Raw genomic sequence first — 15663 nt, 5'->3', positions numbered from 1 at the left:
GGATTTCTAAGGATATTTAGGTGCAAAACATTCAGCAGCATAAGCTCGGTTTTGTCAATTCCCCATATTCTTCTGTAGATACTGGCAGAATAAAACTCAAAAATTCTGCATGAAACTTAACCTCAGATTGCTTATTTGACCTGAACTTAAAATGAAAAGGACTTGTAGGGAGAAGAAGAGATGGCCACTGTGTGCAAGTGGCTGATGTTGACTTTAAGTAATATATTGCTGGTTTTATCTGTACTATTCTTTTCCTGTTGAGAGGTTGAAGTCCTGTGGCTTCATTTGTTCACTAGCAATAAAGCCTTGTTGGGTGGGGGTGGGGTTGAGGTGGGAAAGGTTTTGCCTCAGGAATGCTTGCTTTTTCACAGGGATCTGTGGAAGAGTACATGGTGCTGTGTTCCCTGCAAAGGAAGGCAGGAGCTATTTGGGTACTGTTTCTCTGAATGGCCAGGAGAAGAGTTGTACGGAGTTGTGTTCCTTACATTTTGCAGGTCTTAATTTTTTTCCCCAAGGTTTATTTGGTGATTATACAAAGGATCTCTGTTATTAGGACTGCGTAGATTTGTAGTTCAAGTTTCTTCCCTGAGGAGTCTGAAGAAAATTAGGAAGAGCCCATGCAATTAGTGCTTACAGTTTTGGCCTCTTTATAAAGAAAGGAAGGTGTTCCTTGAGGACTGCACATATATATTTTGAATGCATGTACCTGTGCACACATGCACCTCTGAGTCAGAGGAAATGGATGTATTGGATGCATGTATGTTCCCAAGATAGTGACTGCCTTGTGTAATGTTTTTGTACTGTAGTATTGCAATGATAACTGCAGTAATTATCTTTAAATGAAAAAGGAGTAGAAAGTGCTTAGTCTATTTTTATGTTCTTTTATGTTTAAAAACATTGTGGTGAATTAGTGGGGTATGTGATAGTTGACAGGTTAGTTAATGTACTAGAGAACTGGGGAATTGCAGCAAGATCCTTCAGCAAAACTGGATAATATTCTCAATAGCTAAATATGTCCATTTTAGTAGGGAATGGGTGTTCATAACAAGAGTCTCACCTTCATTTCATTGTGTATGAGACTGAAAGAATTGGATATTCAGAAGAAAAGTGTATATGAGTGAATGAAGAGAGGAAAGCCTGGATCCCATTAATTTTTGGCTATCTCTAAGCTGGTGAGAATTTTACGCTTTGACACCTTTTTTCTTAGTCCAGAATGACTGATTATTTAATAGTATGAATTGTAATGATCGACACTCTTTACTGTTAGAGGCACCTGTTGAAGAGGCAGGCCAAGAATGAGGCATGCTATGTCTGCAAACTTCTTTATTTCAGAATGGCTAGGCACACCCAAGTTAGCATTAATCTACCTAGCCTGGATTAAAAATGATTGCAAGGATATAACAGCATGGATTTTAGTATAGCCTGTTTGAGGCTGACTAAAAGTCTGAATGCTTAATCACTGCAATCCTGTGCCCTGGAAATTGAGGGTTTTGTAAAACTGAGTTCTGTAGCTTGTATAACTGTGGAGAGTTGTTGGAAGATTAAATACATACATTATTCTGTGAATTTTTCCTAGCTCTCCCTTTAAGCTGGTAGTAGTGTAACTCAGAACTAGTATGTACTTAGTATTTTGTATGATTACATTTGTATACTGATTAATAAACAAGATGTTTTCTGTTTACTAAACAGAAAAGCAGCTGATTCTGCTGTATTAGCAGTTGATTCTGGTATATTAACATTTTATGGGACTGGCTGCTGAAGAATGAGCAATTGTTGTGTTTTGATTTTTATGCATTATTCAGCTTGCACATTGCTTAAGTACATTGTGCTATGCTTCTTAAACTTGAATAGCAATACAGTTTTGCAGTTCAATATTTTCATTGGTTCAGGTGAGTAGTAAGAATCAGCAATTAAATAAACTGGAGACATTAAACAGACCTGGCATCTGTGAAGCACAAGAAATCCCCAGTAAGTTCATGTACTTAATGAAACACCAAAACCCAGCAAACAAAAAAACCAAACTAAAACAAAGCAACAAAAATAAAGAGTCCCTCTCCCCCAGCAAAAAAATCAAACCCCCACAACCAAAGAAGCAAAAAACAAAAACCAGCGAGCCCCTGACAGAAGAGACAATAGAGCAGAAAAATTTGGACTACTAAGGTTATTTCCCCGCTTTTTTACCTGTAGAGAGCAAAATACGTTATTCCTTTGTAAAATGTTTTGAGAACACATGGAACTGCTACTACTACAACTGCCCTGACCATGAGATTTCCTAAATTCATGCTTCAGAACAGATGCATCAGCTTGATGCACAACATTTCTGTAAAAAGCTTCAAAGAACAATGTTTCTGGCAATTCAGAGATTAACAATTCTTAAATGATTCCATCTACCTAAAAGCTAAAGGTGTCCTTTTATAATTCTCCTTGATTGAATTCCTTCCTTCTCTTGGTTTCTCTCTTCTTATATGCATTTTAATTTTTTTCCTCCAGTTTTTCTGTACTCTTCTTGAGCTGTAAAATCAAGCTTCTCTGTGCCAGACGAAGTAAAATAACTGCTTTGCTCTCTTAATTGGTATTCTCACTTGTTTAAATATTAGTGGTTTAAGATTAGCCACAGCTACGTGTTTCGAGTTTTCTTTTGGGTACACAGATTCAAGGAAGCTGATGAGTAAATTGGAGTGATGCTCAGAGCTGTCACCTGTGAAGATCAGAATTCACGCTTTCCACTTGAGATCAGAGAAGATCGGCTTGCTTTTCAGCCTAATTGTATTCACTACTTATGCATAATGCAAACCCACAACTTAATGCTGCTCCATTTGATGAAAGATAAAGATCAGTGCCTGCTAGACAGTAGCTTTACAGATCTCATCAGCATTAGGCATTAGTCATGTTTTTTATGTATAAAACATAGCATGCATGTCTATACACATCATAATGGGAATGTATAGTTTTAGCATAAAATAACAGGTTGGAAGGGACCTCAGGGATTATCTAGGCCAATCTTTCTTGGCAAAGGCACAATTCTTTAGACACAATGACCCAGCACTCTGTCCTTCCAAATCTTAAAAATGTCTAATGTTGGGAAATCCACTACTTCTCTAGAGAGATTATTCCAGTGGCTGATGCCTCTCAGTGTGAAAAATTTCCCTTGTGTCCAATTGGAATCTTCCCAGGAACAGCTTGTGCCCATTACCCTTTGTCTTTTCCATCTGACTCCTTGGAAGAAGGGAGTCTCAACTGTCTTTATAGCAGTAATAATAATGAAATTAATAAGTAGTGCTTCCTAGTAATCTTGCTGTGTGTAGATTTTTTAGCATGTTGATCTCTTTAGTCTTATGTTCTGTATATGTAGGTGAATTTGTCATTAGTCACTACTTCGTTCCGTCAATTCCTTATGTCAAGACTTGGTTCTAATACACACCTTTTCTCTACCTCAAAGCTATGCTATTTATTATATTGACCTTTAATACAACTAATACATTATTTCGGTGAGTTTTTACAGTTTATAGATTTTTTTTTAAAACAAAGGAAGCTTTAAATTTTCTAATTTATCAGAGTACTTGAAAAATCAGCTTTGGCTTTATGCATGGCATATTTACAGAAGCTTTATATGTTTGAGCTGCAGTCTCTCTCATGCCTGCTCGTCTCCAGTAGAAAATGAAAGGAGAAGAAGCAAGATTCATCATTAAATCTCATGAAGTTACATTTTTGCATCTATATATGTACATTAGAAAAATTCAAGAGGAGAATTGTCTCTAAACTGGCAAGTCTAGGGTGGCAAAGCCTTTTAAAGTTGAGAATTAAATTGGGATGTCGCGTGGTGGATTTTTGGGTTTATTGCTGTTGGCATTTTGTGTGCATGCAAACCTTGTGAGATCGTGTGGGAATGGCCCTCTCCTTTAGCCACACCAGTGTCCCAGTTTGTGAGGCTCAGTGTTGGGATGTGCCAGTGGTCAAGGCTACACCTAGAGCATGCTGGCCTGACCAGCCTTTAGTTCCTTCATTCCATCTGCACACAAAAGAAAGCAGGAAAGCTGCTTCTTCAGCTGATTGTTGGACCGAATTGTTTTGTCCTGCATGCTTGCAAGTGTTTGCATGCTTCTGGATGTGTAGCTGTGACGCAAGAAATGCTGGAGAAGGCAACATCTTTCTCTCTCTCTTCCCTCCCCACCCCTTGTTTTGCTATTTTTTTTTTTAACTAACCTTGTCATTATTGGTGTAGCATTGCTCTTAAAGACCTTGATTTCTTTGCGTGATAGTGATACCTTAGGGAAGCAGTCACAGTTCTTGCTTCCTCTTGTTGCTGTGTTCTTGGTAATGTGTTTGTAAAGCCTGTAAACCAGAGGTGCAGTAAGTTTGTATGTATTTGTGGTAGTATGGTTATAATTTTTCAGATTATGTCAAAGCACTGAACAATCATTGTTTAATGTAATATTTTTCTTTGTGCTATTTCTTGTTCTGTTTTCTTACCCTGCTCTTTTTTCTTATATTTTCTCTCCTGTTCTTGGGCATTTATTTTCTTCAGTATATCTTGCTCTTTTTATTCCTCTTTTTCTTCCTTCTGATACTTAGGTTAGAGCTCTTTACAGAAGTTTGCTGAGCAGAAATGTTGAAAAGTTGAGAACCAGAGCACTGTTCCCTCCTCTGAGAAGGGAGAACTGTTTTAGCCTCTCTTCTCTGAAATAAGTTGCTCTTGGGGAGGGTTGTGTGAAAGCAAGATGAACTGCAAAATTGAACTGCTAAAGCCTGAGGACTTCCTGGCTGGGATGAATTCAGAATCAGCAGCTTATAGCATTTTTTTTAAACATGTACATGCTTAGCTGTGAGGGGAGTATAAGGGGGCAGACATATGTACCTTGGAGAGCTTTGCTCCTTGTATTGTTTTTGACTATAAAAGGGAAGCAGAGGTACATTTAATTAGACTAAAAACTTGAGAGAGAGAAGAGCAGATAAAAGCAGTGGCTATTTAATGTTCTTGCTGTGGAATTAAGTTGTGAGCCAAGTGCTCTGTCTAGGATTATTCTGCAAAGCAGTTGTCATTTTGTTCATTAGTAAAGGTTAATCTGGGGTTTTTAGCTTTGCTTTTATTAAAATGGCTTGGATATAGAAGGTAATGTTGAGGCTCCCAACCATTTTCAGAGACACTACAAAGGTATTCTGAAGAGCTGGTTAAATATTTGGACAAGTTGGCTCCATTTTCTCATACATTGAAATTTAACTGTTGTCCTTCATCCAGAAGTCCAGTGTTGCAGTTAGCTTACTCTGTTTGGTCAATTCGATGTTCCCTCTCCACAGGTTGCGTCTGTCAGAGCACAGCAGCAGATCTACATGCAGGAAGATAGGATGGATTTGTAGCTATAGGCTTAATGTCTTCTATCTCAATACCTTCTGAATCAGGAAATCCAGTACCTATGGCTCTTTGTTTTCTTTCTCTTTCACATCCTAATTTTGCAAGAGCTTTTTTCAGTTGGGAAGAGCAGAATTGCATGTGGAACTGATGGCAGAAATCTTACATTGTGATGTGATAGAGAACCAGTGTTCTTTTCAGAATAATTCCTAATGCTGTCAGTGCATGGGTGCTGGTTTTGTGTTGTTGGGTTTTTTTTTGGTGAGTGTTGGAGTATAATTTGATGGATTCAAATATTTTCATACTCTTCAATATAAAGAATTCTACAAGGAATTGAGAAATGTCAGGTAGTATTTTAATGGGTTTGCTTTCCATATTTGATTATCTGTTTGGTACAGTCACCTAATAGTGAGTGCTTCAGAGCTATAAGGCATTGCAGCATGTAAAAGATTCTGGAGTTGGGGCTCCTGTTTTCATGGTTAGGGCTTAAACTTTCCTAGGCTTACTCTGGATCAATAATACCTCTACCGACATGTCCAGAAGTATGCCTACTGCATTTTTGTTACCTATTTCAACTGTTACATGTTAACCAACTAATATGGCTCTTAATTTTTCCTAGGGTAGTTGTGCAGTTACATACCTTGAGTCTAGAGGAGCCCCCAGGAATAAACTAAATCGTCTCGGTGCTCTGAGGACACTTCTGGAATTGTTCATTTACAGAGCAAAGAGGATTGTGACTGACCTTCTTCTAATGTTTTTATATAATCAGGATTTAAGCTGTTTTCTAATTTTGCCTATTAAATGAAAACAGAGATTTAGCCTTTCCCTTGAATAAGTAGATTTTGAAGCAAATCAATATAGAAAACCTTTAGGGAAGTTTACTGTGCATGTGGGAAATTGCAACAGTGTATTAATACATACTTTGAAGTTTTGGTATGGAAGGGGTCAACAAATATTACCATTAGAAAAAAATCTGAGGGTCCTACAGAAGCTGCTTGCTCTTTTGTGACCAAAGTACTACTGTTACTGCTTTTGTTTTTTCCTGACAGATTTTTTTTGTCCAGAATTCCATTATGGCAGAAATAAAAAGTTTTCTTGTCCTTTGGTAAGCTGTGAAGAACTGACATTCTTCTCTTCCCTTTTTCAAAGAAAAACAATCCTTGAGGCTGAGGTTTGGGTTTGGTGCTCTAGCTGTGAGCCTTACAGAGACTACTGCATGTTCTGTAATCTCAACTGAAAATACAACTTACCTATAAAACAATTTTTTCTGTTAATACCTGTGCAGGGGTTATGCTTCTGTTCTAAATTGACTGGTGAGGTGTTGAAACAGTACATCTTGTTTGGCATTTGGGTTGTTGGTGTAGCTCAGGATCATCCTGATCATGGCTGAATGAATTAAAAATATCCTTCTTTAATGCTTTATAACTAGACAAATGGACTGAAATAAAACAGTTTTCATATTTTTCTTATTTAATCTGTATTTGATTGCTTTTTTACAGTTAACTGTTAACTTTGTGGCATACAGTACTAGTTTATTGTAGCACAAATGCACCACAAAGGCCTGCCATTTTCATTTAGTGTTTGAAAAATAGTGTTTGTACAGTAACTACTTCTGACAAGGAATCACAGAACTATATTGAAATGCTTTTAGTAGTAAGTAGTACAAAAAAATCAGAAACAGCTATGTCAAAATGTGTTTGTACTTGGTGGTAGAGGAGCATACACAAGTGCACAGGATTTATTTTGAATTTCATAGGACCAAGATTTAAAATGTATTTAAGTATAGATGGCTTTAATATATTTAAATTTAAATGTGTTTTAATATATTTAATACATTTTACATGTATTAAAGCCTAGAGAGACATTACTTTTTATATTGCATTAAATAGTATATTTTGTATTATACTGGAGGGTGGTCATTTTGAGAAATATTTTGCCTGGTTTTAGTGGCTTAAAAGCTCCTTTATATCTCTAAAGTCTAATGTATCTTTTATCATCAACTAGATTTAGTAATTATTTTCTTAAGTCCCTTTTAAGTCTGGGGGTTTTTGCAGTAAGTCTTCTAATGCATGATTTGTATTGGTAACAGTATACAGGGTAATGATAGATCTGGCAAGATCAGGCAAGAACAGGAGTAACCTCAATCATTCGCCTTTATTGTAATATAAAATGTAACACACAGACCAATATTTTGTGCTTTTCATATAGACCAGATGGAGCTTTGTTGTATTTGGATAGGTATACACTTATAAATCCAGTAATGAACTTTTTTTGTCATAAAGGGTCCAATGTAAAATTGTCTTTATTCTAACAAAATACTTTAAAAAAGAAGCTTGACCATTACCTACCCCCATCCCCAGAACAAAAAGCAAACCTAAGTTCTACGGAGTTGATGATGTAGGATTTATTTTCTCGACTTAAGAAGCTGTTTGGACAGCTGTTTATTCTCTAATACAATGTTTTTCTGTTTTCTATGTGTTTTGTGGTTAAGAGAGAGGATTCTTAAGGATATACCTGATACGTAGAAAACCTGTTGTCTGAAAATGGAAGTGTTAGACTAAGAGCCATGAGCATAAATTTGCTGGTTTGCCTCAGATTAATAATACTACTGTCTCTTTTAATCACTGGGCTGTCTGCATAAAGTACTTCTTTGCCTTTTGAAGGCATAGGGGCTTCACAAAATTCTTTATACCTGGGAGTTGGTGGTTGTGAAGGCTTGTTGGTCAGTAGGATCAGCATTGCTATAATTAAGAGCTTACCATTGTTTGTTCTGTCTCACAAGTTCCCAAACAATAACAAAATGTAGGACACAAAGAGTTTTGGGTATTGTTTCCTGCCTGGTGGAAAATATGATGTTAGGAGAGAGGTCAGCCTTCTGTAAGGCAATGATAATATCATTGCTATTCCCTATTTTCAATAGCATTTATCTCCCTTTTGTTGTAATGGTACTGCCATGTTCATGTGGATAAAATAATCTGTGGGGTTAACTTGTTTTACTTCTATTGTATTGCTCTGTGTTTTGCTTTTAATTTGTTTGCCAGATTCTTCATTTGCTCTCTAAATGCAAATGTAAGATTTGCTTTTAAAACTTGACAGAATCTGCCATACATCCAGATAGATAATTGGAATGTTTTGACTTCTGTTTCTGAAAATGGGAGCTAGTGCATCTCAAAACACTGCATTCTGCCCCTAGTATCAGAGAAATAGCACTTTTTTTTTTTGTACATAGGCCAGTGGTTACCTTCTTTCCTCTTGCAGTACTGCAGGTACTCTTTCTGCAGATGGAGGAGTTTTGCATTTCTTGTCATGCATGACTGTTGGATCCAGGCCTCAAAGTCTGGTTTTACCGATGATTTGCAGTGGCCCTGGAGACATAATCAAAGTCCTGTTCTGTCCTTCAGCAAATATTTTAGTATGATATGTAAGGAGTCTTGGGTTTTCAGGCAGCTTTTTTACGTTATTCTGGCTTTTAGATCTCTCAACTAGTAAATACACATTTGTATTTTTAAAGGAAAAGAGGAATGCTGCCTGTTGGTGGCTTTCTGTCTGCTGTGTGTGTGTGTTTGCCATTCAGTTTCAATACATGGATTCATTGAAACTAATGTGCATACGTGAATAATGTACTATTCTTAAATTTCTGGCAGAAAAAAAATGTTACTGAAGGCATTGACATGGTGGTCATCTAAAATCTAAACAAGAGTTTCTGAAAGTCTGAAAGGTGGTGTCATATTTTGGTATGTGCTGTTGACACTGCAGCTGTAGTAATTGCTCAGAGCTTGTCTGACCTAAGTAAGTACTGATTTTGGTCAAGTATGAGTTAGAATTTTACTGCTGTTTCACTGGACAGCTGAAAAATAAACTCAGAGCTAAAATACATGTGTGACAGAGCCAAAATAAGTGTGTGCATACACAACTGTTGGTAAAGTCTAAATTGTTTTACATTAATGGTATAAACACAGTGTATGATACCAGCTGGAGAATGCAACTGCTGTCTAGAAGGAAAAAATCCTCACATTGAACCTTGTTTGAAAATTTGAACTGTATTAAAAATAAATTGTGAAGTGTGAATTGCCAAGTAGAATTAGTATAAATACCAGTAGTACTGTTGAGTATGAAATTAATTCTGTTTTAAAAATTACATGTTAATGTTACAAGAAGACCAAGAAAAGAGGAAACTGAATTTGAAAGGAATTTTTCTATTTGTGGAGGGAAGGTGAAGGGGAGGAGAAATCTTTTCATGTACATTGTCACCTAAAATAAGTCATAAAAATTAATTCATACATAGACTGCTTTTTTTTTTCATTTACTGTAGATAAGACACCCCTTGGAAAGTCTAATAACTAAAATAAGAAGTTGAAGAATTTTTTCTTCCATTTGTTATCAATCTCTTTTTACTAATCTTAGAACTAGATTTTTAGGATTTGTTCCTTAGAGTACACAAGAATGATGTGTGTGGTATTTCAATGCCAGGACAATGGTGTTGACTAGACTTGAAACAGCTTTACCTCATGTACTCAGTAGTCTTATCACCTTCTCAAATTATATTTGGCTTTCAAGATGAGAATCAGGTTTATGACTCTTTAGTCTGTGATCCTATATAGCTTTTATTTTCTACTTTATTACTCTTAATATGGCTGCTGCTGCGTGTTTGTAGGTTTTTAATTTAATGATCTTTTTCAGAATTACGGTATTTTGTTTTGCTCTCACTTGCACGGATGCTATCAAGTGTGTTTTAGAATCCCTGGTTTCTTAAGCTCACTTGGAATCAGGATCATCTCCTTCATATTCCTTGCAACTTCTGCTCCCTTTCCCCCTCTCCACCACCTCCCTAGTTTGGTGTCATTTGCAGATTCTTCAAGGGGACCCGTGTTTGGTCACCAGAATTAATAAACTAAATGTGATCTGCTGCAGGTCAAGTTCTAGCTGGACCAGCCCAAAATCCTTTCTTTTTGGGTTTATATTTTTTTATACTGAGCCACTGGTTTTCTAAAAGTGAATTTTCCAGTAATTACCCTTATCTACAGTAATAACTTTGCATTTATAGTCTCCAAGTTATGTTGAACAGTAGTTGAACTTACATAAGTGACATCTACTGAAGAGAGAACATTATATTGTTTTGTGGTTTCCTGACCATCAGTTATCATTGTCCCATAACTTAAATCCCTCTTCTTTTCCCCAGCAATATATCCAAATCTTTCTAACCATCAGAATTACATCGTTTTTCTTGCCACTAAAGTAATTTCCCACTTCCCTACTATTATTATGAGACATATACCCTGTTTCATATTGCTCTGGGATCCTTGTCTTTTACTGGTCCTCAAAGTAAATCAGTAATACCTTAGAAATAATTTAGACTAGTTCTTTTATATATCCTAGTGTACATGATTGTAAGTAGCTGGCTTAATCTATGCATTAATGGTTCTAATTAAAACATCAGATTGAGTTTTTTTTAAGGAAAATTTATTTTGAGTGTTACTTTGCTAATTTTCCTGGCCTTTTCCTTGTAGAGCCCTAGAATATTGTGGTCCCTCATTTTCTAGACCAGATTCTAAAATTGGCTGGCAATGGTATGTGCCACCACAATTTTAGTCATCTCTGCAGGCTTTGGCAGCCTGGGTAAGATCCAGAATCAATGTGTGGGCTGTCCAACCCAGCATGCTATTGAAAAGCTGCCATTAAGTAACTCATTCTTAATGAACTGGAGAGCAGTGTTGTTATTTCTCAGAATTAAAGAGATAATGCTTGTCCTGTGTTGTATTGTGAGTGTGATTTGTAGCCCACCGCCCCCAGAGACACCTTACAGAGCTCTGCTGGACTGGTATTTCACTCAGGAAGACTTGGAGGGAATAGCTAATTCTCTGTTGGTATTGCTAACCACCTACTTGTATGTATGGTGTTTTTCTGCAGTTCCTATCTGGGCAAGACTAGGACTGACTTAAAGGTCTTCTTGCCTTAGTCAGAACAGTATAAAAGAGCACAGAGGAGGTTCTTGGCATGCAAAGATATAAAGCACCATACAAACGAATGGCTTTTATGACTATTTTTGTTGTACTATATCTGTCATTTGAGCAGACTAGCTGTAGCTTCAGGAACAAAGAATTATTGCTTTGTATCTTATAAATGTACCCTGTAACATGGGCCTTGGCACTGCCTTGCTGGTAAGTCTCCCCCTGTTCCTGGTTGGAGCCACTTAGTGAAGGACCCTGCTTGAAAATGTCTGTTCAAATGACCATAACACAGCTACGTGTGCTGAGAGCTGAAGCTGTGGACACCAGAGCTGATGCAGAAATCACTAATGACGCTTTCTAAATGGTGGCTATTTGACAAATTTCTTAGTGAATTACTGAACCAGCACTGAACAACTTTTACTGGTGCTGCCAATTACACAGCTTGAACAGAACACTCAAAAACCCAGCTCCAAAGTAAAGTACTGTACCTCTTCCTTTGTTTAGTTCTATGAAATAGACTGTACTGGTAAATTCAAGACATTAAAGAGGAATGGAAGACAAACAGATGCAAATTCAATCTGCGTTTGTGGTTTTTTTCCATGTAGGTTTTGTGATAGCTTCTGCTTGACACATGGGCTTCTGTTTAATCTATCATGTCTGGGAAGGCATTTTAAGTGCAAAACAAGTAGAAAATAGTTCCAAATGGCTGGAGGACTGACAGTGTGGTTCTGCACCAGAGTTTTACATTAGTTTGCCTGTTATGATGGGAAAGGAAATGTAAGGATATTTGCTAAAAATAATAATTGCTAGACCTAAATCAATAGAATTCTGTTTCTAATCTTAGGAAAAAGTTGCACTTTTCAGTAAAGGTTGGTTTTTCTTTTCTACTTATGTTTTTTCCCATTGTTAATGGAAGTAATCTCACTTATGAGCAGCTGTTGAAATAATTAAGTGTGCTACTGAAATTGTAGTTGTTGGTTATTCTGTTTCCTTGAAAGTTGCAAGGAAATTTAAAATTAAAAACCAAAACCAAAAGCACTGCAGGATAAAGTAGGCAGTTTACACAATAGAAGTTGTAAATGGAAAAAAAAAAAAAAGAAAAAAAAACCAAAGAGCTTGGTCTGCATGTTAATTCACTGAATTTTTTTAAACTGATGTGCTTTCGGAAGGGGTGGTCCAGGCTTTCCCCATCTGCTGATTTGATGGTTGTTTCAGGGTGTTTCACCTGGGAATAGTGGGAGAGGATGGGTGCATGAAGTGTGAACTGCAATGCACAGCATGTGCACTTGCATTGCCTTGTTAAAGACTGAAGGCATCTCTTAGGTGTTTTTCTTAGTTCAGATAAATCAAATATTTCATGGTGGCTTGTGTTGCAGTACAGGTTCTGATGCATTTGCAAAAACTGTCCCACCGTTAACTTTTGAAGCTGTTGTGTTTCAATTTGTGTTGGGATGTTTTACTGCCTAGAACTTATCCTTTTCTTAGTGACACTGCCTTATGGAGGTAGCATATTTTACATTGACTGCCTACAGCCTTGTTCCTTGTGGAGCCAAAGGCAAGAGTTGCTTATCAGTCTTAAATTTTCTGAGGTTTGTAGCTTACTGTTGCAAGTCAAATCTGCACAGGCTGATGGTTTGCCTTAACTGCCATTCTGGAAATGTTAGTCTCAATATCTTGACTCATTAGTCAACTTTGGGATTTGCAGTGCAGGAAAAATACCCAGTATTTTTTTTAGCTTACTCTGCAGTTTAAGTGAATAGCTCTAGCAGTCCCATCACCGGGAAGTTAGAGAGGGGTTGTTGTACTGTGAAGGAGCTGTCCCAATTCAAACTTTTGTTGTCAAAGATTTTTAGCTTGGACATATTTTGCACACTCATTTTAGGTTTACTGTTCTGGTAGCTAAGTTTGGTGAAGGACCTTTGTTTTGCCTCACTCCCAGTTGATAACACTGGCGGGACGTGGCAGTGTCTGGTGAGGCACCTGAGCTTTCCCCCGTGGCCGAGCGCGTGTTCCCGCACAGCTTCCCTCTGCAGTAGCAGCCTCCTGGCGCTGTGGCTCTCCAGAGCGGGAGTGCAGGGACAATCTGTTCCCTACTGACAGTACCGCTGGTACTGGCATCCAGGGCTGAGGGGAGGGAGGAAGCAGCTGTGATTCAAATACCAGCGGGCTGAAGAACGGAAAGGAAGGAGAAGATGCTAGGCTGGGACAGAGAGGGCAAGCTCTCAGAGGAGAGGAGCAAAGACTGTAAAAGCCAGAGACTGTTTAAGAGAAAAAGGAGCTACACACTGGGACAAGGGGAGGTGAGAGGAGTCGATTTATAAGCAGCAATGACTAACAAAAGGAGGTTCTGAGGAATTACTTGTTTGGGTTCAAAAAGTTCTGGATGGCCTGGACCATTCTTCTAGAAAAGTACTGCAGTTTGATACTGCTGAGATTTTGTGGCAGGTGCTCTCAATGGAAGGTTCTTTTTTTCAGGAATATAATTAATTCTCCAACTCGTTGGCTATTTTGGTCTTGAATTAGTTAACTCTGAACAAGAGTGTTTTGTCTGCATATTTTGTTAAATTCTGTTTCTGTTTTACTAGCTGCTGCTTCTTTGAAGAGAGATTACCTGTATCCTTCTTCAAATGCCTGTGGTATTTTCAAGAGGAACCATTTTTCTGTAAGTAGAGGTCTTTTCTATGAACATAAAATTCAAAACATAAATTAGTGGAATGCATTAATAGTAATGTGGGTGTGAAGAGAAGTCTGAAATGTTTAAAAACTGGATGCTTTTTGTACTTAGTATGGTTTTTGATTCATAATTGAGAGTACTGATCGATGCTCAGGGAAGCTACTTTTTTTTCCTTTGGTCATTTGAAATGAATAGTATACTTCTATTATAAACTTAGACAGTGATGATAAAAGCAGTACTTGTCTCTGTCAACATTTGTGAAAAACAAGTCTCTGGAGGCTTCTGAATGTTTTATTTAATGATGAGAATAATAAATCTGTCCTGTGTAGCGTCTGGATGAGCTGTCTTGTATCAAAATATTATTAATTGATTTTTATACTTTGCAGCTGTGTTTTGGGAATAACTACTGGAATGAAAGCCAAAAGCTTCACTCTGGATTTTAAGAACTGTACTGGAAGAGTTAAAGGATTGATTTAGTTTTCTGGTTTGAAATTTTGAGGAGGAGGAAAAAGGAGGGACTTCAGCTGCCTATTAACTTTGTTTGCCAGCAGTCTCAAACTAGTTACATCATCACAGGGGTACGGTTATCCATTTCTGTGCAAATATCTTGATTTATGAAGACAGGCATCCAGTGGGGCCTTTATTTTCACTTAAATCCATTATTACCATTAAATTGTGGAAGTAGGGATTTACTGAGATTGCTGAACTATAGATTTGTTTCTTCAGTTAGGAATACTGTGAAGGGCGGTTGTCAGCTTTTCTAGAAATACGGAGTTTCACATTGTGGACACATTCTGTACATTAACCAATTCCTTAAACATTGTGTTCTGTCTTTATTCTGAAACTCATAGTGTAATGTCAGATGGTACAGTATGGATAAAGGACTATGTATGTTGTGAGAGTTTTCTCCCTAGTTTAGAAACACATTTTCAGGGAAATAAGCAACTTCACAAATAGCTATGCAACAGGAATTTGTTGGGTAAGTTGACCCTTATATGTATTTTGCCCTCACAAGAGGACATTCCTTTAAAGGTTCTAAAGCAGGTTAACTTCAGTTTAGTTGAGCCACGAGTTTTCTATATACTTATATTTGTTTTTTTCTCCTATTTGAAAGGCATTCTTAAAATCTTTAGGATATAATAAAGTTTGCTCAACTGGTTTGGAAGCTGAGTGTGCCTGTAATGTGAGGAGATGACTGTAGGCCAGAAATAGAGAAGATGGGAATGGAGGGTTCAGTGTCCCCATTCCTGGCAATGGCCAGATGCCAAGTGGGCTGAAGCTGTAATGTTAAACTGCAGCTCTGGGCTCAGAGTGGGTTCCCCCTCTGTGGCCTCAGATGTCAATGTCTGTTTTGTCCTTACACAGGTTGGATAGATCAAGGGGGAGGCCTTTAGACAGCTTCAGAGTAGAGATGCTGTTTTGCAGTGCAGAAACATGTAGAAGTCTAGAAGAAGTCAGCTGTTTATTCTCCTGCTGTAAAATAATGCTCAGAAATCCTGTGGTGTGATATATTTTGGGGGACTACTCAGATGAAGTATTGAATTCCATGGACTTCAGGCAATTAAAAGTGAGAGCTGTGTCTGGTACCATCATTACTTCCTTTTGCATGCATATGTGGTGATGTAGGTATCTGCTGTTTCCCCAGTTGCTATGTGCTCAGGAGACATCTTCCTGCTAGGACCTGTCTGTGGTCT

At 37.5% G+C, this 15663-nt stretch overlaps 1 protein-coding gene across 3 annotated transcripts in view; it reads left to right on the top strand.

Moving 5' to 3' along the window:
- SIPA1L1 (signal induced proliferation associated 1 like 1) overlaps window positions 1–15663 on the top strand; it is a 199121-nt gene that overhangs the window by 67931 nt on the left and 115527 nt on the right. For all 3 annotated transcript variants that reach the window (XM_014252045.2, XM_014252044.2, XM_088057235.1), the window contains exon 3: window positions 13881–13957. The gene's annotated coding sequence lies outside the window, so the exon portion shown is untranslated. The remainder of the gene's footprint in view (window positions 1–13880; window positions 13958–15663) is intronic.

Source organism: Pseudopodoces humilis, chromosome 7 (assembly GCF_049639895.1).
Source record: "Pseudopodoces humilis isolate 2021_Gansu_Grassland_sample_001 chromosome 7, ASM4963989v1, whole genome shotgun sequence".
Lineage (NCBI taxonomy): Eukaryota > Metazoa > Chordata > Aves > Passeriformes > Paridae > Pseudopodoces > Pseudopodoces humilis.
The sequence above is the reverse complement of the archived record's forward strand: the minus strand, read 5'-3'. Positions and strand labels throughout refer to the sequence as shown.